At 44.1% G+C, this 23,206-nt stretch overlaps 1 long non-coding RNA gene across 3 annotated transcripts in view; it reads right to left on the reverse strand.

Annotated features, from left to right (window-relative positions):
* LOC123609210 overlaps positions 1-18,253 on the reverse strand; it is a 112,858-nt gene extending 94,605 nt beyond the window's left edge. For 2 of the 3 annotated variants that reach the window (XR_006717676.1, XR_006717677.1), the window contains exons 1-3: positions 18,066-18,253; positions 17,455-17,572; positions 14,568-14,602 (exon numbers count right to left, since the gene is read on the reverse strand). This is a non-coding gene — a long non-coding RNA (uncharacterized LOC123609210). Of the gene's footprint in view, positions 1-12,775; positions 12,840-13,567; positions 13,624-14,567; positions 14,603-17,454; positions 17,573-18,065 lie in introns of those variants that run through there. The other variant, XR_006717675.1, reaches the window with a different exon arrangement.
* Between the last annotated feature and the right edge of the window lie 4,953 nt (positions 18,254-23,206).

A 23,206-nucleotide genomic window follows, 5' to 3' on the forward strand; every position in this document is an offset into this window, starting at 1 on the left:
AAAATAGAACAGCTTTTTCTTAGTTGAATAATAATAGAATTTTAAACATGGATTGTGTTTCTTGCTTTGTGACATTGTTTATATTTGTTATTTGTATATACTAATACATAAGTAGAGTTTAAATAAATCCAACCCAGGAACCTGTTTTAGAAATTTTAACTTTTTTTGACATTTTTTTTTTTTTTAACCAGACTGTTTAACTCTGTAAAAACTGGTTAGGGATACATTACGATTGTTAAGAATGTTACAGCTAACAACAAAAATTAAAATAGTGAGTGTTCTCTTTGAAATTATATCAGATTCCCCGAACTCAGGCAGTGCTCATGGTTCCTTCCGTTAAAAGGATTTGCTGCCCTTATCGTGAACATTCACGATTCAGGGTATTTTTAAATCCTTACTTACTTTATAACACCCAGGGGCTGAAGCTAGGAATACCCAAATCCAAAGGAACGTCATGCAAAGGTCACCTCAAGCCCAGGTGTGGGTCTCAGCTACCTACACCTGTCCAGATCCAAGGCCGCATTATTGAATGTTCTGGTCTATACAACGTCCACAAAAAAGCTTGAGCCAATCCCTTGGGCGAAAGCCCAAACCCTCCTCTTCTCTCTCTGCTAAAATCTCTGTTGACGTCAAGAATGTTCAAACCCAGCCATCTCAGCCTTTCTCTGACTCAAGGCTTTTATTGCACAGCTAGAAGCATTTGCCCCAGGGAGCGGAATAAGCCAGCAAAATGTTGTGGAAAGAGCGCTCAGAGCAGAGTCACAAAGCAAAGGTTCAAGGCCCGGTGAAGTCTCCGACTTGCATTTGTGCTACGAGCCCTCTCTGAGCCTGTAGACGGGAATCACTCATCTGTACACAGAAATCCCACCATCTCTGCATCCTCCCTAAGGCTGGTGGGAAGCAAAAGTATGTTCAAGCATGCATCACGGTGTCTACAAATACAGGTGATGGAGAGATCATTGGAGACGGACATCGGGGCCACATGGTACCAATATCCCCGCTGGTCCAGAGCCTTGCCTGCCACACAAAGTGCCTCTGTCCCTACACGGGCAGGCTCCGAGACCCTCCACAAGGAAACCCAAGAAGGCCGGTTTCCCGGCCGTCCGCCGGTGGGAATGGCGAGCTGCCCCTTCTGTGCCAAAGACCCTGTCTACTGACCCCAGGCAGCAGCCGCTGAGTTTTCTCCATCTACCATCTGCCAGCTAGCAGTGCTCCCGATTTCTGGATTTTCATTCATTGTAATCTTTGCTTTCTGCAGCTGGGATTGGTTTAGTTGGGAAAAAAAAAAAAAAAAAAGGCTCTGCAATAACAGTGTTAAACAAATAGCGCCGGGCCTGGTATTTTTAGATACATTAAAATTCTCTTTAAGCACGATGTGAGGGCCTGAAAAACTCAGTCTGTTTCCTATGGCTGAGCGAATACTGATAAGAGCTTTATCCAATTTATAAGGCAAGAGAAGGAAATAATCATGTGTGATGGAATTGGACAAATAATCCAGCTCCAAACAATTATGAAATATAATGCAATTACAGAATACCGTGCCAGGGTTCTGGAAGTACCAGATTCTTCTCTTTCGTGAATCAACGATAATGCAGAATTTTAAGGCGCACGGGCCTCGTGAGTAACCAAAAACTGTAGGCAACCAAAACTCAAGACAAAACCAATATAAACACATGTGCGTGCGGCGGGCACACCCTTTATTTCGCATGTTTGTGAACTGATTTCACAGCGCCCCACAGACACACCCTGCCCTCGGCATCGAGCTGGCAAAAAGCATTTTAACTCATGGCAGCCAAAAAGAAGTCCAATTCTGTAGATCAGGGGGAAATTTATATTCAGCTGATTTTTTTTTTTTTCTTTTGGAGAAATAGGGGAGGAGTCTCATTACAGAAGCCGCCCAGCAGAAACGGATAAGATTTTTTTAATGTTTGTTTATTTTGAGAGAGGGGGACAGCATGAGCAGGGGAGGGGCAGAGAGAGAGGGAGAGAGAGAGTCCCAAGCAGGCTCCGCACTGTCAGCGTAAAGCCCAACTTGGGGCTCAATCCCGCCAACTGTAAGAAGATAACCTGAGCTGAAATCAAGAGTTGAACACTCAACCCACTGAGCCAACCCAGGAGCCGCTGGATGAACTTTCTCAATGGCTTTTCTCCACTTCTAAGCTCCCGCTCTCCCACCGCTAACTGCCCTTCTCCCTGGGCCTCATCCACTCGGACCCAGAGCAAGCTGTTTCTCCTCAAGTGCAGAAGCCTAGTAACTAAAAACAAGGACTCTTTCTTCCTGTGATGTCTGCTTAATAGATTGATGACTTACCTGCAGAGGTTGAGGTTAGAGGCACGCGTACGCCTAAATCCTTCCTTTCATTTCGCTGAGTTGTGGTGTGGACTATAGTTCAGGTAAAATTAAGGAAGGACCAGGGGGGTTGAAAACAATGGGAAGGAAATGGGGGAGGGGGCTTAGGGAAGGAATACCCCTCCTTGAGGCTGGGGTGAGGAACAAACCTACCCTCCCTCTTCACCACCTTGATCCTCACCAAACTTCTGAGAAGCCAGGAAGCCAGACTGAAAAGATGAGGGTTAGGGGCACAGACTGAAGGAAGCCAGTCTGGTCTCCATTCACCTGACATGTCTCCCGGGTGCCTCCCACCCACAACTCAGGAAGACCCACGTATGCACCTGTCGTCACGTCTATTTCCTCCTCCAAATAGAGCAATCCTTCCCTCTGGGGTCACTAAGACCCTACTGTCAGGTGGCTTTCCAGGTCCCTAGGAGAGAGCAAGACAGTGGAGGGAACTGACCAACGGTCCCAGACCTCAGGTGCCGGCCCCTTACCATTCTTGCCTGAGTTTCCTCCGAACAAGCCCCGCCTGGTGGGCAGGCGCTCTTACTTCATACCCAGTGACCCTGAGAGACTCTCAGGACAAGCTCTGACCAGACAGGCATGCTCTCCACCGCCCCCTCCAGGGCCAGGCTCCCCTACCATGGCACCCATCGCAGGGCCGGACATATGAATCCTTCTTCACATTGCTGCCAGGGTAATCTTTCTGAAATTGAACCTCCTCTTTCTCCCTCTCTCCTCCCCTCTCCCTCTCGCACAAAAGCACGTGCATGCATGCATACACACACACACACACACACACACACACACACACACAGGCACACTTTTGTTTTATTACTTTCAGAGTAGAACTTCCCTTTGCTTTTAGGGACAAATTCAAATCTGCAAATGGCTTGCAAAGCCCTTCAAGATCTGGCCTCTGCCCTTAACACTCTCTCCACACCCCAGCTCGTTGCTGCTTCTTTAGGTTCCTAGAGCACGGACGCCCTTGCAGCCTCTGACGCCTGCACCTGCAGCTGTCTCCTCTTCCTCTTCCCTCGCCTCTCCCTCCTCCTTCTCTTTCTCCTCTCCTCTTCTTCCTCCACTCTTCCGAGAGCCGCAGCTTCTTACCATCCTTCAGACATCACTTCAATACTGTCTCCCTAAAGAGGCCTTCGTGACAATCCTATCTAAATTGGGTTTCCTATACACAAACCTACCCAAGGCATAACTCTCCAGCACAGCGCCCCATGGCTCTCAGCTTTGTGGCTGAAATTTACTTACTGAAATTTGCAATCACTAATCTCTTTGTTCTCTTTTTTACCGTCCATCTAAGCAGCTTACTGTTAGCCCCAAGATGGCAGAGACTATGATTCATTCATCCAGCATCAGCACTCCACATATCCTGAAATCATGATGTTATTATATTACCATAACTTAGATTTCTCTTGTTTCTTTCAGACTGACCAAAAAGAATTATCATTCCTATATGTAGGGAACAGTGAAGAGACAGCCTGAGTTTGGGGGTTTGTACTGGGAAGTCCTGGAAGCAAATGTGGATAAGATACAATAGGCTGGCAGGGCAGCTCTCGGAAGCTGCTAAGTGTGGGCTTGATCTGGCTGCGCACTTTGAGAGAAGCAATGGTGAATGAAACCGTCCCCAGGGCTTTCCTAGTCTTGCCACCAGACATGTGAAATAGTGAAAGGACTCTGAGCCCATATCGGTGAGAATAATGTAAGACAGAGTAAGGTCTTCAAATATCATATCTAAAAGAGATCAGATAGGGGCGCCTGGGTGGTGCAGTCGGTAGAGCGTCCGACTTCAGCCAGGTCACGATCTCGCGGTCCGTGAGTTTGAGCCCCGCGTCGGGCTCTGGGCTGATGGCTCAGAGCCTGGAGCCTGTTTCCGATTCTGTGTCTCCCTCTCTCTCTGCCCCTCCCCCGTTCATGCTCTGTCTCTCTCTGTCCCAAAAAATAAATAAATGTTGAAAAAAAAAATTTAAAAGAGATCAGATATTGTGATTAGTTGCTCTCATGGGCAAAATCGGGTCCAACTGGTACAACCTTCAAGGAACTGAGCTCACCACAATACAAAATCAAATATGTTAATACCTCAGACTGCCTAATAATGAAACCAATTACTTCATGAGGTAGTGAAGTCCCTAGTGCTGGAAACGATAAATTGGGGACAGAAAAAAAGATTATTGGGGAGGTTATTTCCACCTTTGATGGTCCCTCCCATTCCGAGATTCAAAGGGCAATGGAGAACCATCAAAAGTCTTGAGACAAGGTGATGGGACAAAATATTGTCTTGAAAAGATCTATGAAAAGTTCTGAAAACAGAAAAGTTTTCAGTACCAAAGAATTAGTGGTGCCTTGAGATATCGTAAGACCAGGATGGACAATTATTACTCCAAATGAAATCTGCCTTGACAAAATCAGTTCAAGAAAATAGAGCTTTCAAGATTTGTATCAACTATCAAAGTCTCCAAGATAAGAACTTCCTTCGTGACTAGCATCTTTAACAAGGAGACGAATGCTTCTGCATCAGAGATTTTAGAATATATTTCAATAAGAATGACCCCTCACCTTAACATTCTATGTGGGATACTCAATTACAGCAGTGTTCAAGATCAAAAACTTGTGGGATGTCTGATCTGTTTATATATATTTCAACCAGCAGTCGAAGAGCTTTCTTTCCTGTAAGTAATTAAAAGAAGGCTCTCAGAGCAGAAAGGTCTAAAGGGGCCTTAAGCTACCTGGGCCTCATGTAACGCTCTTACTACAAAACCCTTAGTTAAAAATTTCAGGGGCACCTGGGTGGCTCAGTTGGTTAAGCATCCAAATTCGGCTCAGGTCATGATCTCGTGGTTTGTGAGTTTGAGCCCAGATCATGATCTCGTGGTCTGTGAGTTCAAGCCCTGCATCGGGCTCTGTGCTCACAGCTCAGAGCCTCGAACCTGCTTCAGATTCTGTGTCGCCCTCTTTCTCTGCCTCTCCCCCACTTGCTCACTCTCTCTCTTGCTCTCTCTCTAAAAAATAACTCAGCATTAAAAAATAAAAATAAAAATTTCAAAGATGCCAGCCTTCTTTTTGGTTCCTCATCACCTGATAGTTCTTTACCAGTTTTGGTCATGGAGGAAAAGGCCATCTTCCCACAAACTCTGTAACAATCAGGCCCGCAGGTGCTCACCCCTGAGCAATGAGCAGTGCGCCCGCTGGACAGCCTCCCCTTTCTTTTTCTTCTCCTTTTCTTTTCCTGTGTGACTAAGAGAAGGGTCTCTGCAGCAGAAATGCATCTGTGAAACCCTGGGTAGTGATTCAAACAGTTGCCAAATGAGCCAACTGCTGGAACTAAATGGGCTTTGCTAGGGGGTTGGTCGTGGTTAGGAGTTCGGCTCGCCCTAGATCCACAGGCACAGGCAAAGGCCTGCGTCAGCTGGTGCCTCCCTCCCCGACGCATGCCAACGGACCTGTTGCCAACGGACTTAATTCTCCTTTATCGATTAATGAAAAACCAATAAACACGTTTTTCACCCCCCTTGAGATTAGAGACACTGCTTTGCCTTCCGGTACGGAAGGGAGGGGAAAGATGACGACAGGTGCAGCGAAATAGTGGCTTCCTCCGGTCTTGCTGTGACCGGGTCAATCAACCCTACAGCAAATGGTAAATTCAAGCCTACGATGCCAACCGCCGTTAATAAAACACAGCCTCACTGGCTGAACACCGAAATAGGTATTTCAACCCTCTGCAAGGATTGAAAAGAGAAGGCACAACAAAAGGAAAGCCCAAGCTTTCTGCATTTTCTTTTCGTATTTCAGTCGGCGGAAAGATACTTTTTTCAACTTAATAGAGGGTGACACCAGATTTATTTAGTCTGGAGGAACAGCCAGCCCCTGAGTACATGAAGTAATACTGTGCAAACCACAGCACAGGTGCCTCCGTTGTCTCAGGCAGCTGACTTTTGGAAAGAGCAAGAGGGCTTAAACATCAGAAAATATTCTTACTCGCCAGACGTCACAGACCCTGGAACGGGGCTGAGCGAAAACGTCGTGGCAAAGCCAACGTGCAAATCGAAGCCGGTGATTTCGGCTGAGGGCTTGGGTTTGGGAGGCTTCACGGCTTCATCTCCAAAGCCCCGATTTGAAACCACGGTGCGCAGCATGTGCGTGAGGCTTCACGCTTTCCTCTGACACCCAGGCCCGCCAATGCATCTCTGGATGCAACTGGGGGGTCTTAGAATCTTCTCTAAAGAACCGAACTAAGCCAAGGAACTCCAACTGGAAGCCCTGCTCCTACCCAGAGAAGCATAAGTTCCATTGAAAGGTTCGGGGGAAAAGATGAGAGGTGGGGAAATGCTCGCCGGCCCAGGACCTTAGGTGCTCGGTTTAAGCCCCCACCACAGTCTCCCAACGGGACTGTCGCTTTGGAGGGAAACCTCCATGGTGGGAAATGTAGCCCTTACTGGTCTATTAATATAGGATGCTAGTGGCTGTGAACGAAATTCTCCAAAAGAGAGTTGGGGTGGGGGGGGTGGTTCTCGCTGTGAAGGTAAACTGCGTTTTTTGTTTTTTGGTTTTTTTTTCCACCTGGGAAAGAAGAAAGAAGAAATTTGCCGGGCACCATTCTGTCCATGCAAAACCTTTCCGATGGATCCCAAACAAAAGCTGGAAAAACAAGCCTGATGGGTCTCCCCCCACCCACCCCCCACCCCCGCCACCCCGACCATTTCAAGGCTGGAAATCAAAGAATGTTTCCAATCCCAGGATTAGCGAGGAACCGAGAGTGAAAACGTGAGGGAGAGAAAAAAAGAAAAACATGTTTAAGAGAGCCTAGCTCACGACCTTCAGACACCAGCACTGGAGAACGGAGTCGGCGGCTGTCACCCCCGCGTCCCCGCACCCCAGGACTGCAGCCGCAGGGGGAGCGCCTCCACCCGCCCCAGATGCGAGGGGAAGGCTGCCAGGAGGTGGTGCCCACACGCCAGGTGAACTCCACGGGGGACGTCGCCACCGCCCACCTCCGCTGTCCCAGTTTTCTCTGTTGTCTCTGCGCAGCCCCGGCGCCTGAGGTTACTGGGTAATTCATCCCCCCGCGCGCCAGCGAGTTAAGCCTTAGGCCTTTTTTAATGGCCTCAGGTGTGAGTAGCAGACAGCCCCGTGGAGCAGCGTTGGCCGGGCCGAGATCACAGGGAGCCGGGTGCCGGCCGTCCCTGCGCGCCAGGGCCCCGCGCCCAGGCTGCTGACTGCGCCCCAGTCCCCACCCCCCACCTCCAGGTGGCGGGGAGGCTGAGGAGCCTGCCTGTGTGAAGAGAACTCAGAGGTGCCCTGGGACAAGGAGCCAGCTTAAAATAAGGCAGTGGAGACATTCACCTGTGCTTAAGGACCTGCTCGATAAACGGCGAATTCCTCAGATACCCCAAATCGCCGGCAGAGCCGAAGGAGGATGAACCGCTTGAAGGAGACGGGAAGGGAAGAGGGTGTAGGACGGGAGGATTTCTGCAGAGCCTGCGGTGGGGGAGTAGGTGCTAACCAGGGAAGGTAATTCTGCAAAATTGGAACACAGGCAACGTATCTGTAGGCAACTCTGACAAAGGGCACAATCTAGGAAATTGAATAGGGATTTGTCCCCTGTCTCTCAGCCTACTGACCCACTTTCCTTGGGCTACATCTCCCCAGATCCCTGCCCCTCGCCGAATCTTCCTGTTAACCAATAGGGAGAAAAGAGTAGGCCTGGGGATCACAACATAGACGGAATAAGCAACAGGGGCCTGCTTGACAGTTTTTTGAGAGAGAGAGAGACTCAGGTCTCTCTTTTGCCCAGAAAATCCTTTCTGAGCCATTCCCCCTGTGCATCCGCACACACACACCAAGATATCCCCTGCTCCCCGTCAAGGGCCTGAAGTTCATATCTTTGGTTAAAGCACTGAAAACATCTGCATCTAAAAAAAAAAAAAAAAATGTGTGCGCTCCTTTGGAAGGAGAATCCTTTGATCCATTCTTAGTTGTTAAAGTTGTGGCACAAAGAGTTTTCTCAGGGTATCCGGCCAGTTACTCGAACGAGGCACAGGTATGTGAGTTAAGTACATATTGACGGTAAGTCCCGGGGTGAGAGATACTGTCTAGTTGGAGTGCCACCAAAAGAAGCACACACACACACACACACACACACACACACCACACTTTGAGACACGCAGACTCTCTACGATTTTGGCCAGGATTGGACTTAGATGGCAGAAGCCCAGGTTGCCCACTCATAATCTTGTCCCATCCGCTGGCGTGGGCATGAGGACATCCAGTCTGATCGTTGGCTGCTACACTCTCCAAGTGTGAGTGCACGCCCGTGAGCGGCTGCACCAGCGCCGGCTCCAGCATCAGGCACCCTTAGGTCTGACTCCTAACATTCCCCCCTCCTGACACAACCGCTTGAATTCGAGTTCGGCTCTCACCCGGAGCAGCTATGCGACCTCAGGCAAATGATCTGCCCTCCCGGGGTCTCTCCTTCCTCATCCACGATCTGAGCTCGGTCGCATCCCACAGCCCGTGGAAAGCGCTGGGCACGGTGCCGGGCACATCGGGTCAGGACACGCTCCATGAAAGTGAACTATTTTTACTTCACTATCAATCGCTTTTCCTGCTCTGAGCTTCTGCTTCCTTATCTGTCAAGTGGCGACGATCATACGTACGTTTACAGGAGCCCTGCGAGGTCTGCAAGAAACAGACGTGGAGCGTGGAGCGCCCGTTCCTGACCGAGCGAGGAAGTGTTCGGCACATGATGGTTGTGATGCTGAGGAGTGAGATGAGGGGGAGGGGGAGGGGGAGGATTTTGATGTTAGTGCCCCTGGAGCCAAGCCAGGAAATTCACAGGCATCAGCCCTAAACACCCACTTGCAGCAAAGGTAGACCTCCCCCTGGAAGCTCCCATCCCCCGCTGCTGGGCCTGGATGGCCGCACGAGCTTGCTCTCTCTCTCTCTCTCTCTCTCTCTCTCTCTCTCTCACCAGATTGCTTCTCCTTTGCCAAACGGGTTTTAAGCCACAATAGCAAAGAGCAAGCGATCCGGTCTGCAACTGCATAGAAAAGAACCCGAATTCAGGGGCTCTCCCATATTTACTTGTGCCTTCCTTTCCCCCTTTTTTCTAAGCTCTGATGTGAGGTGGTGTCTTGGAGAATTGACTCATCTGCCCGTATTTGTTCATTACAGCTGTTGCTAGGAAGTTATTATGTAAATGGCTCTGCTTCTCACTCTCCATTATGCTTTTTCTCTTATTATTGTGAGACGGAATTAAGTGCCAGCCCTGTGCTGAGTTTTCATTAGACTCTTTCCATATTCTTCCGTATTTTTCTCTCTGGCTTTATCAGTCACTTTAGAAGTTAATCCTTTTATATTTTAAGGACTTTAAAGAAGATATAAAACCTCTCGAGGATCCTGGGGGAGGGGCTGGATTTCAAAGCGGCTTGAGCTCTCCCTGTTCATTGTGTCAATAGTTACGCCTGGCTTTTTTAATTTTCAAAATTCAAATTAAAACATCATCATGCTCCTATAAGCTTCACTACCTCTAATAATCAAAGAACAAGTTTCGGCTTGACACACGGATAAGGCAGTGCTGAGCCACATTCATGATCGTCCCCTCCACTGGATTAGGTAATCAGGTTTAATAAAGATGAAAATCTTTCAAGAAAAAAGGAAAAAGCAAACCCTAGTCCTAAAAGTGGGTGTTTTTCTGTTTGTTTGTTTGTTTGTTTAATTAAGACATTACTACAAAATCCATTTTGGAAAACATAGGACTAGGTGGCTGTTCTATTTCTTGCCACATTCCGAAAGATATTTGTTACATGTTCCAAAGTGCAGAGTCAATATAATTTTTACCCCCCGAAGGGACACGAAACATATATGAAGATTTCAAAACCAGCCCAGCAGGCTTTCCAACAGATGGAAAGTGAAGTTGCACATTTCATTTCGGTTACCTGCCTCTAAATCATTGATTTTTGTAGAAATGTCACACCGTGCTTGAAGAGAAGTCTCTCTTTCTCCATAAACATACAGCAGACTTCGCAGAAAATGCCAACATTTTTAGTTAAGAGAGAAAGCTTCAGAAAAGCCCATGAAATTCAACTCACTCTCCCATCTTAGGCACACAATACCCAGCGACTTCAATTACACACCACCTTTCATCCCTACATGTCAGGAGCAGTTTTAAGCCTAAAACAAGCAGTGAATTGGCCTTACCCTGCTGAAAACTTGTGGGAAGAACAGTGGGGATCAACTACTTTTTAGTTTCAATACACCGAGGAAAAAGGGTCAGACTTATTGCTTGTGGTAATAAGGCCGAGGCTGTAAGGGGTAAAAAGACTGCAGGTTGACACCTGAAGTTTTATTTTTCACGATGCTTTAACCTTCCGGCCAAATCTTCAAAGACGAGAACCAGCATTCTAACATAAAAACACAGGTTCAAGTTCAGTACCCCGCCCAAACGATCTACATTCAGCCTAATTTTCTGCTACTAAGAAAGGGCAAAAAGAAAGAGGAGGTGGGGAAAAACTGTCACAGAAGGATTGTCACAAGTCTAGATGTCCCCAGCAGAAGTCAGGTCACATCGCAGAGAACGCTGAGTTCACAGAAGGGAAATTGAGGAAAACACAAGGAAGTGACATGTGGATTTCATTTAATTCCCGATTCAAACTTTAAAAAAGGGGACAAAAAAATCAGGAAAACAAGTGTAGTACTGGGCATTAGATGATACCCATTATGGTTAATTTTTTAATTTTGTTAGTAACATGAGAGAAAATGGCCATTGTTTCTTTTTTGTTTAAGTTCATTTATTTTGAGAGAGAGACTGAGTGTGTGGGAGGGGCAGAGAGAGAGGGAGAGAGAGACAATCCCAAGCAGGCTCTGCACTGTCAGGGCCGAGCCCGACGTGGGTCTCAAACTCAAGGAACTGTGAGATCGTGACCTGAGCCAAAACCAGGAGTCAGACCTTCAACCAACTGAGCCATCCAGGCGCCCCGAAAATGGCCATGTTTTTAAGAGCTGCATATTCACGTATGTATGGGTGAAATGAGAACTGGCTGGGATTTATTTTAAAACACTTAAGCAAAAATGAAAAGAAGTGAATGGAGGAAACAAGAAAGGGAAATTCTGGACAACTGAATCTGAATCAAGGGCATATGAGGATTCATTATTACTGTTCTCATTATTAAGACATTGGTGTATGTTTGAAAATCTTCACAATGAATACTTAATGGAGTTCCCCTTACTCAAAAAGGTTGCAGATCCATAAACCAGGGGTCTAAGAGTTTCCTGGGCGTTTATCTGGCAGAGGGAGAAAGAGACAGCTCACTAACTAAGCTCCACTTAAAGAGCCCTGAGGTCTCGGGCATTAGGGTAAAGATGATCGATGATCTTTGGGCAAGAAGACGACCCCTCTCAGGAAGCGTGTTGACTGATTATGACTTCTCCCTCCCTAGAGGCTGAGCTCAATGTTTTTATTAACCTAGTGACACATAAAGGAAAAAAAAAGTTGGGGAAGCCCATTAATTATGGCTAACTGTAGCACAAAGCTCAATGCGGAAGTGGATAAGACAGGCTGTAGGGGTGGAGACAGGTGGTATTTCATAAATGCACCAAAGTGAGGGAGGTGCCATATTAGAAGGAACAGTGGGATGCGGAGGGGTGCCGTCTACCTGCAGGATCAGAAGGGGTTTCATAAACTGACTTTTAAGGTGACGCTTCAGCCTCTCCCTGTCCTCGCTGCTGCACCTGTTCACTATTTGTAGCGTATGTCGGTCATCAACAAGTACTTATTGAATGTTACTGAGCTCTCTTGCCACTGTCCTCAAAGATGGCCAGTAGCTCAACTTAGGTGCAAGATGAAATCCAAGTTCTTCAGCCAGTCATTCGGGGCCCATCACGGCCAGACCCCTCCTCTGCAGTGTGTCCGGCCTCACCTCCTCCCAAGCCATCCCAGTAAGCCCCATCTCTCCAAACCTCCTCCAACCCTGATCACTCAACATATCCAGGATGCACCTGTGCCTGGCCCTAAAGTAGGAGGAAAAGAGATGAATGTAGGTGCCTGAGATAGGGGCAGGGGGGGCACTATCATCAGCCACGGGCAGCGGTGGGGGTCATCAAGAGGGAGATCAACGGCCTCTGCTACTGACCCTAACCAATAAGTAGGGAAATCTGTCAATCGTTAAGAAAAATATTGGGTCTCTGCATCCAAATAAAATCTTCAATAATGGCACTGCGACCCTACTTGGAGAAGGGCTTTCCACACCATCTCTTAAAAAAAATTTTTTTTTAACATTTATTTATTTTTTGAGAGACAGAGAATGAGCAGGAGAGGGGCACAGAGAGAGGGAGTCACAGAATCCAAAGCAGACTCCAGGCTCTGAGCGATCAGCACGGAGCCCAACACGGGGCTTGAACTCATGAACCATTTTGTTGTTGTTGTTATTGTTGTTGTTGTTGTTGTTGTTGTTGTTGTTGTTGTTATTTTCCCACAGCCTCGCTTAATGAGGAGTTTCTAAGTAATCACATAGAGGTGAGTTTATGTCCTTCATGTCCCAAATACCGTCTTGGTTTGCATTCCTCCAGAAACGAATGTTAATGTATGGGTTTGAGTACAAGCTGGTGCTTTAGGAGATAAGCGTGGACGTATAGGCGAAGGAGGTACGGGACACAGGGGAGGAAATAAGCCAATAAGAGCGTGTTGTAAAGCAAGGCACAACAGAGGGCCATTGGACTTAATCCCACTGGGGAGCTCAGACACAGTCCATGGAGCCCATGCTGAGAGGGAACCCTCCCCAGGGGGGAGGAGCCCAGACGCTCCTCCTCCGCCACATCTAGTCAGTCACTGACTGAGAACCTAGAGGAGGGGAGAGTCACGCCTGCCCCGCTCCCCATGCATGGCCCATAGCTCTGGCAGACAATGAGCTGCAAGTGTGGGAGAGGGAAGCGGGGCTCCCACGCCTAGAAATTGTAAGCGCTGCAAGGATATGAGCAGTTTCCTGATGCACGTGCCCAGGTTTAGACATACACCCCCATATACAAGTCTGTAAAGTCACGTTCGTAAAAATCCCAAAGATGGGAAAAAGCACCACGATGAGTTAACCAGGGTGTTTGATGAAGTTCATCTTTGCAAATCATCTTTGTGTAGCAGGAGTCATCAAACTAAAGACTGCAAGCCAGCCAAAGCTGGCCTGTTTCCATAAATAAAGTTTTATCCGAACACGGTCACGTATGTTCGCTTACCATTGCTGCCTGTGTGCTACGTCGGAGTAGAGTGGTTGTCACAGAAACCAAGTGGCCTGCAAAGCCAAAAACATTTACTGTCTGGCCCTTTATGGGAAACACTTTTGTTTCCCTGTTAGCCTTTTTTCTCTGAACCATCACGTAGGAAGTCCAGAAGCAACCTCACTTCCCCTGAATAGTCCTTTTACCCCTAAAGAAATGGCTTCCAAATTTGTGTGTCTGTCATTCCATATCCATTCTCCAATATGTCTCTCACTACACTGCACTGTCCATATTCACCTTTGTATCTAGCTCAACACCGCCACCAGAACCGAGTTTTATTCATATGTAGATGCCTAACATCTAGATATTCAACAAATGCATATTTAAATAAAATAAATTCATTCGGGGGATTTGAGCTCCCTGGTCATCGATCTAGTACAGATTGGGTTCCAGAAAATGCAGACAACTTGCTCAAGATCACATACATGGCCAGCATCAGACCCAGGTAGGTCCTCTTGTTCCCCAGTCTAGGGTTTTCTGTTATATACGGACACGATCAGGCCTCATTACTGCCCTTGAGACACACGTGCTCCCTTTAACACATGGCATTTTCCGAGAAGCAACTCAAGGTGATGACTTTACACCTTCTCTGGTTGACCTGGATTACTATACCTAGCGGTCGCCTGGTCCGCACAAGCCCTCACAGCATCCGTGACCATGATCTACATCTCCGAAAACCGTCCTCCATCTACTAACCATTGTTCCCAAGATCAAACCTCGAAAGTCTCTCACGAGGCTCCGTGACCCGTTATCTTTCAAAACCACCTTAGGTGTCAGTAATAAATCTCTCACCTTCTGAAGAGGTAAATCAAAGCTTTGGACATAACCAGCAAAAAAATGGCTTTTCATTGTTTCTGCCTATTATAACCACAAGTGTTCAGATGGCACCTTTCAGAGCTGCTGAAACAGTAAACAATAACAGAACATCTTTACTGCCTGATAACAAGAAGCGACTTACCTTCATCAAAATAAATCTCAGCAGATTTCAACACCCTTGGAAAAAACCGGAGGAAAAAAAAAAGAAAGAAAAACGTTAGTGAAATGATATTTTATTTATATCTTTTATTTATGTCCTGCTTTTTAAAAATAGGCATCACACACCCTAAATACAGGCAAAACCTGCATCCAACCAGTTAAGGAAATTTGTTACCTGCTTAGCGATTTTTTTTTAATGTAATTCAGAAAAAGTTAAGCCAAGCTACAGATGAAAGCCTTTGCCACAAACTGCCTACAGAACCAAAGGAGGAATTTTTTTTTTTTTAATATCCATGTCAACATAAATTTAAGAGCTATTTTTCTCTCTTCAGGAAAGATAAGGCTTAATTTTTAGGATTTCCAAAAATAACTGCCTCTCCCCTCTTCATGTCAGAATCCTGCCTCGAAATCCTATCTTTTTTAAGGTGGCCAAGATCTAAGTCAAATCTCTTAAAGGCAATGCTTTGCATTCGATAGATATTTAAAGACGCTTTTAGACTTGTTTCATATTTTTAAACAACAATTCATGGTAGGACACAATGAGGGGGAACCACAGTTGGAAAAGTGATCTAGCTCGATGTGCAGGTAGAGATGAAGTCCATCGTGGGCCACACCAGCATATCTCCACTTTGCAGATGAGGAGAACATAGCCCTGAAATGTTTGGCGCCTTCCCCAGATCGCAATGAGCACAGAAAAACGATGAAGTGTAGACCTTCTACCTTCAGGTATGAGCCCTTTCTTTGGCCTTAGGCTGACATCTGTGCCCAATGGTGCTAACTTCTCTTAATTATACTCTTCGTGCATTTCATAAATTTTAATTCAAATGAAAAGAGTGAGAACAGACAGGTAAACTAGTCACGTCAAGCAGTGTAAGGTTATCGCAAAAGTTACAAGACGACATGGCCGACCGTGACCCACACCTGTAGGAAAGTCTTCTGTTCTGTGGCAGGTTTGCTACACTTCTTCAGGCTCTTGGTCCAGATTTGGCAAGAGAATAATCGGAAGAGGACTGCATCAAGTTTGAGAGGTTAACATTATCAAGTTCAGACTCCCGTCCAACGTGATTGCTTACTTCCGCCCCGGCCCCCCCCTCCCCCCCATCACGGCTCACGGGATCTGCGATCATTTGAGGACCCACCCATGATGCTGATTAACCTGAAACACAATGTTCACAGGAAAAATTATAATCTCAAAGTGCACTTAAAATCATTCAATCTAGTGCCACTCTCTGGACAATGGGTAAGCTAATATTTCAAGATAAGTGTATGGAGAAATTTATCTATCCTAGGAGAAAAAAAAAAAAAAAAGTACAATATCCCCGTGGGAATTTTTGTCTCTCCCTATATATCTGTCTTTGGAAAAAGATTTTTATCGGTAGGATTGAAAACAAGAAAAGATATCCAGGCATTAATAAGCATAGGCAGAATCCAGTGTTATTCACTTAGCTACAAATAGTAGCCCCTGAGAAAATGATCCATTCAAATAATAATCTCTTAAAATGATATTTGACTATTATATACCCAATGTGATTTGTGTTGAATTTAATTATCTAAATTTAAAATACAAGAGACATCTAAAGCCATTATTTCATTTGGAGTTGAATGAAGTAAGTCATTTGGAAGTACAGTTTAATTTTTTAAAGTCATAGCATAACTAAGGGAGATGTCTCGGTCTATTTCTACTCTGGAAACACACAAGAGCAGCCTGCGACGCTTAATTGTAAAGTGCGATCTTATAAAGGAACAAAATTAAGTAGTCGGATGTATTTGCTACATTAAGGCAAAACGAAAACTACTATGATTAGAGCAGTTTGAGAAAAATGGATGTAAAATACTTTCCGTTTAAATTATAGCAACGGCTACAATTAAAAGAGCACTTTGCTACTTGCTGGATGGCAGGAAGATTGTTTTCTTATGCAGTTTGGCGTTTGGGTTTTTTTTGTTGTTGTTGTTGTTGTTTTCATGCAGCCCTGCTCCGGCCCATCTCCAGGCTTCCTGAATGGCTCTCCTGAGAAGCAGGGGCCTCTGCAGAGCTCCCTGAAAAGGCCACAGGAAAAAAGGAGGCTCGGAAAATCTAATCATGGCCAAAAAGGAACCAGACACAGGAATGAAAGCGTCAATCAAATTCAGTTCACAGAGGGGTGGCCTCAGCTGCTGTCTGTGATCAGTCGCAAATGGCTGTGCTGGCCTCCTGAAGGTGGAGAAAGCTTAACAGGCTGTTGCTGAGAAAGGCGACTGTCTTTTTTAAAAACTCTTATTAGTTCTAAAAATAGGGACAATATTTATTGTGTATTGCAACATATGGGTAGAAGACCATCAAAGACTGAACTACATAGACCAAAACCCAAACCCATTCCGCACCCCAGTAACAGGGGGCTGTGTTCTCACGGACGTTTCCGTGAATTTCCACACATACGAGAGGAGATCACACCAGGCATACTCTTCCTTTTTTTTTTTTTTTTTTAATGTTTATTTTCTTTTTGAGAGAGAGTGACAGAGCATGAGTGGGGGAGGAGCAGAGAGAAAGGGAGACACAGAATCCGAAACAGGATCCGGGCTCCGAGCTGTCAGCACAGAGCCCGACGCGGGGCCTGAACCCACAAACTGCAAGATCATGACCTGAGCCGAAGCCGGACGCTTAATCGACTGAGCCACCCAGGTGCCCTGCACACCAGCTTGTGCAGCCTTACCTATCCCCCACTCCGTGTGAAGTCCACCAGTGGATAGAAAAGTGGAGAGGGACTTTTACTTGGTGCTAAAAGCCGGTCTCTACCATGTTTCCCAAGTTTGTCTGATAATATAAATTACCTGAGCAATTATTTAAAACACAGACAAGCAGACTCTCTCCTCTGAAGAGGCTGACGTTTTACCTCATGAGTGGGGCCTTTCGATCCATATTTTTGCCCAGAGCTTCGGTTATTTCCTATAATTGGGTGGTTCGGCATGCTGTGTTCTGTGCGGTTGGGCAAAATCAGGATTCACCTCATCCTAAAGAATAGAAGGGAGGGGTGTGGACGGAAATAACTTGGAAGGAACACACAAAGAAATAGGCAAGCCCTAAGAGATATCCTGCCTCACTTTTTATTTCTGTGTAGACCAGGAGAGAAGGGGGGACCATTACTCTACTTTTTTTTAGATTTCTTATGAGCTCTCTGATTTGTCATTTTATACTATACCTATCTCTCTCCCTGTAGTTATTAGCAAGACAACAGCTTTTATTTATTATTTTTTTCAAAGAGAGAGTGTGTGAGCACAAGTGGGGGGGAGAAAGAGAGAGAGAATCTTAAGCAGACTCCACACTCAGCACAGAGCCTGATGTGGGGATCACGACCTGAGCCAAAATTGAGTCTGATGCTCATCCGATTGAGCCACCCAAGCGCCCCTGCCAACCGCTTTATATACTCAAGAAAGGGGAGTCTGAATAATTAAGAGTAGTAGACGGCATATCCTCTTTTGTGGAGGACCCAGAATAAAGAGGTACCTGTGTTCTGAGGTCAGCAGAAAGAGAGGAAATACAGGTGAGGGGCCCAAATGCAATTCTGGGAATCTGTGCCCTGACATAAATTCCAGAAAGTTCTTGCAACTGGAGTGCCTTGGAGAGGAAAATAGTGATGGAACCTGTTCTCACTGCTCTTCATTTTGACGTAAAAGTGATGCGAAGCCCCAGGAATCTCCCAGCCACCCTCACTGTCCTGGGGCCTCTCCTGAGACGAGCAGAGAGCACGCTTCCCGACCACATTTTGTGAGCCGACTGTGTTTCTGGAGGACCTGACTGTCTCCACCGTGGAAGATGCCAAGCATCTATGTTTCCTACAATCTAAATATCGCCCACTTGCCAGATGTTTCACCTAAACTTATAAATGAAGGTCTCTCTTTCCCTTGTTATTTATGTAGGTGGCTCCACACACCCCCTTTCAAGCCTGAGGGCCTAGGATATAACTCATTTTATGATAAAAAGGAATATCTGTTCATTTCAGCAGTTGCTGCTGCAAGGATATATTTCAAACACATTTGTGGTGAACGATCACACTATATGACAGAGTCAAATTGATATGTGAAGTTCCCAGAATAGTGAGCAATTAATACAGAATGTACTACAAATCACTGGGGCTCGGGCTCAAGATGGAGTGCTGTTTCCATACCCCTAGAAATGAATTTGTATGCCAGATGCGTTAAGGGAAATGCACTAATGGTCCCGGGCTGGATCACTTAGCCATGTACAACCGAGTAATGTTAATAATGGCACCCAGAACACGGCAGTGAAGCACCGGAGAGGCAGACAAAATCCAGAGTTCGGTCACCTTTTCCCCCATGAAGGGCAGTGTTTGAGGAACTTGCTGGAATCCCACAGACTGCCCCAGACCCCAAGTTGTGAGACGGCTCACCTGCAGAGAAAAGACTTTGTGCTTTTATTAAAGTCCCGTGGGATGGCTCACTTAACATTCACCTGTCTCGTGTTTTTAAATCTGTAAATAGGTCACCTTCTAAACAGAGTTCACTATTTATCTAGAAACGCTGCTTCCTTCAGCATCTATTCTGTCTACACCACTGCCCAAGCCTAGCAGGATTAGACACACAGCTAAAAGAAAGTGGCATCATTTTATATTAAGTAATGATTGCTTAAAATGATTATTTGGAAGTTAATCAGTACTGGCTTATGACCTCAGTTCACATAATAGTGATTTAATACATATCCTGAAGGAAAAAATACTCACTTCTCAAGAGTTTAACCTACTCCCACGACATAACTCATACCTTTAAATAATCTGGTTAGATACTTGTGGTTAACTGTAATGAATAATCAAGTAACTATCTCCTCTCAATGACAAGACATAATTATTATGAATTCCAACACTGAAAAATAAAATGTAATAGACTAAAGATGCACATATATATCACATAGCATTTGCAGTTATACTAGTCATATAAATTATCATTTTTAAAGTAATGGTTTTTCTATATATGAAATGAATTTATTAGAGGATATGAAATATGTTAAAATTGAAAAAACAGTTACAAAAGATATCAATATGATCTTAATCATATTGCTTTTTTCTATGTTTTCCATCCTTAAGAAAAATCACCGTCATTTTGACATGTCTGTTTAATCATTTCACCTTAAATAGAATATAATAATGAAAAAATTATACAGTATATTTTCAATTCACATTAACATTATTGAAAAGAATATTACATGCCACTTAAGTGTTAATAGATTTTCAGCTACATTTTTTCTTTATAATTACAAAGTAATACGTGCTCATTGAAGAAATGTTAGGAGAGAAAAACAGAAAATAACACAGAAGAAAAAAACAATCTCCCATAATCCTCACCCAGAGGTAACCATTACTAATATTTTAGATCCCAGGCGACCCATGAATTTGGATAGGAAAAAAAATACATCTTTGTACCCTTACTGAAATTTTGCACTTCCTTTAACCATCAATGTAGACGGCAAACCACAGTAGCATTAGAAGATAGGGAATCTTAATAAAAACAGAGAGTGGGGGGGGGGAAGGAATTGGAATTTCTAAAACTGAAAAATACAATATCTGAAATTAAAAATTCACTGGATAGCCTTAATAGCAAATTGGACACTGAAGAAGAAAAGATCAATGAACCTGAAACTAGGCCAAATAGAAATTATAAATCAAGTAATATTAGCAATGCCTGTGATCTTATCATCAATAAGAATCCCATCACAGTTATTGCAGATGTCTTAATATTTATACTCAACAATACTTTGAGATTACACTATTAGGCCCATCACTAAATCACATATGAAATAAGATCTGTCTATAGATACATGACATACAACATAGCCGGCCTACTGTTAGTCAACTCTGCACCTTGAGGTGGTTTAGCCACCAAGAAGGGAACTAGCAGGTTTTCATAATTGGAATTAAACTCAAATAGCTTTGATGATAGACTTCCAGTTTGGGCCGTAATAGAGGAAGGAGTATCAGACTTACTCAGCCACTGTAAACAGCCACTAAACTTCACAAATTGTATGAAGCAAATAATTTCAAACATTGGCACTACAAATCACAAGTCTGTGATCCATGAAAAAAGGGAAATACAGGAGATCAACTTCACATCTACCCCAGTTTTCTGCCTGGAAGCACTTGACAAAGTGCAGCACATGAAAGTCAAACCAAAACAGAGATTGGTGGTCTCACTGGAAAAAGGAAACAGACATCTGCTTGGGGTTACTGCGGCAGCCAGAATTTGCAGGTCAGGAGAAGGTGAAAAGTGAAGGATTCCCAGAAATCTGCATGGGGTCACTGTGAGTCTTCAAACAAAACGATGCAGCACGTGCTCACTGAAAGACTTCAGAAAGCCTAGCATATGGGGAGGTCCAACCAAGATTCTGGAGGTTTTATCACGGTATGACATGGGACATTGACCGAGCAAAGTGGAGATCCCAAGATGGACATCCTGGGCATTCACTTAAGACAGTTCACACTTTAAGAGTGCTTCTGCTCTGTATTAAACTAAGCCTCTTAACTCACTGCTTGACAGAACAAAAGCTAATATTCCTTATAAGTAAAGGACATAATCCACACTATCGATAGGTTAGCATATACAATGCCTAGCAGATAATCAAAAAGCACTAGATATATGGAAATGCAAGAAAATGTGATTCATAATCCTTGGTAGAAAAAAACATTGATATAAACAGTCTCAGAGATGACATAGCTGTTAGAATTATCAGATAAAAATTGTAAAACAGGTTTGTAAATATGTTGAGATATTTAAAAGAAAATATGAACAAATGACTCCATGGATAAGGGATCTAAACTGAGAAAGGGAAAATATTTGAAACAATTAAATGGAATTTCCAGAACTAAAAAATAAAATATCTGAAGTCAAATATTCATTGCATGGAATTAAAAGCAGATTTGACATTGCAGAATATATTGGTGAACTTGAAGACAAATATGGAACCAAGGATACTGAAGCACAGAGAGAAAATAGACTAAATAAAAATGAACAGACCCTTATAGTATGTGGAATTATATGAAAAAATCTAACATATATGTAATTGGAACTTAGAACATGAAGGAAAAATTGAGATACAAAAAATTAAGAAAATATGGCAGAATTTTTTCCATTTTTTTTCCAAATTTCAAATGTACAGAACCAAAAAAAATCAGTGAAACCCAATAACCCACACAAAAATTCCACACAAAGATACATAATATTCAAACTGCTGAAAACCAAAAATAAGAGAAAATCACAAATGCAGACAAACCAAAAAGAAAAAAAAAAAAAAAAAAGACACCTTCTATACAAAAGAACACCAAAAAGAATGAATGCAGTCTCATCAGACATGCAAAGCAGGAAGACAATACGATGGCATCTTTAAAGTGGTAAAGGGAAAAAAGTTATTAAACTAGAATTCTACATTCAGCATAAATGTACTTCAAAAATGAAAGTGAAATAAAGACCTTATGAGCTAAACAAAACCTGAAAGAATTAGTTAACAGGAGACCCTCATAATGGGATTAAAGGAATTTCTTCAGGCTACAAGAAAATTGTATAAAACAGAAACAGGTTTACCTGATGGAAGGAAGAATGCCAGAAATTGTAAATATATGGTTAAATATAAAAGACTCTTTATTGTTTCTTAATTCCTTTAAATGAAAATTTCCTGTTTAAAGAAAAAATAATAATAAAGTGTCTGGGAGGCATACCACACATAAAAGTTAAATGTGTCACAACAGTATCACAAAGGATTGGAGGGTATAAAACTATATGGTTGTTAAGTTCTTACATAACACATAATGACACAAAAAGTGATTAAATATTAATGCAAGCTAGACTATGATAAATAAAAGATGTGTATTATAATCCCTTCAGCAAATACTAATAGATAGAACAAAGGCATTGTGATAGGTGAAATAGCAGCCCCCAAAAGATGTACAGACCCTAATCCCCAGAACCCATGAATACGTAATCTCTCGTGGAAAAGGTGACTTAGCAGATAATGATTAAATTAAAGATGTGGAGGGGCGCCTGGGTGGCGCAGTCGGTTAGGCGTCCGACTTCAGCCAGGTCACGATCTCGCGGTCCGTGAGTTCGAGCCCCGCGTCAGGCTCTGGGCTGACGGCTCAGAGCCTGGAGCCTGTTTCCGATTCTGTGTCTCCCTCTCTCTCTGCCCCTCCCCCGTTCATGCTCTGTCTCTCTCTGTCCCAAAAATAAATAAACGTTGAAAAAAAAAAAAATTTAAAAAAAAAAAAAAAAAAAAAAAAAGATGTGGAGATCAGGAAATTATCGCGTTTTATCTAGGTGGACCTAATGCAATCCCAAAGGTCCTTATAAGTGAAAGAGGGCCAGAAAATGAGATGTGGTAATGGAAGCAGAGGTCAGAGTGACATAATAGCTGGTTTTGTAGATGGAAAGGAGCAATGATCCACAGAATACGGGCAGCCTCGAAAAGCTGGAAAATGCAAGAATGTGGGTTCTCCCCTCAAGTCTACAGAAGAAATGTAGCCATCTTAATTTTAGACTTTTGACTTCTAAAACTATAAAATAATAAATTTACATTGTTTTAAGCCACTACATCTATTGTAATTTGCTATATCAGCAATAGGAAATTAAAACAGTAATTAAGCTAAA

Source organism: Leopardus geoffroyi, chromosome B2 (assembly GCF_018350155.1).
Source record: "Leopardus geoffroyi isolate Oge1 chromosome B2, O.geoffroyi_Oge1_pat1.0, whole genome shotgun sequence".
In the NCBI taxonomy this organism is placed as follows: Eukaryota; Metazoa; Chordata; class Mammalia; order Carnivora; family Felidae; genus Leopardus; species Leopardus geoffroyi.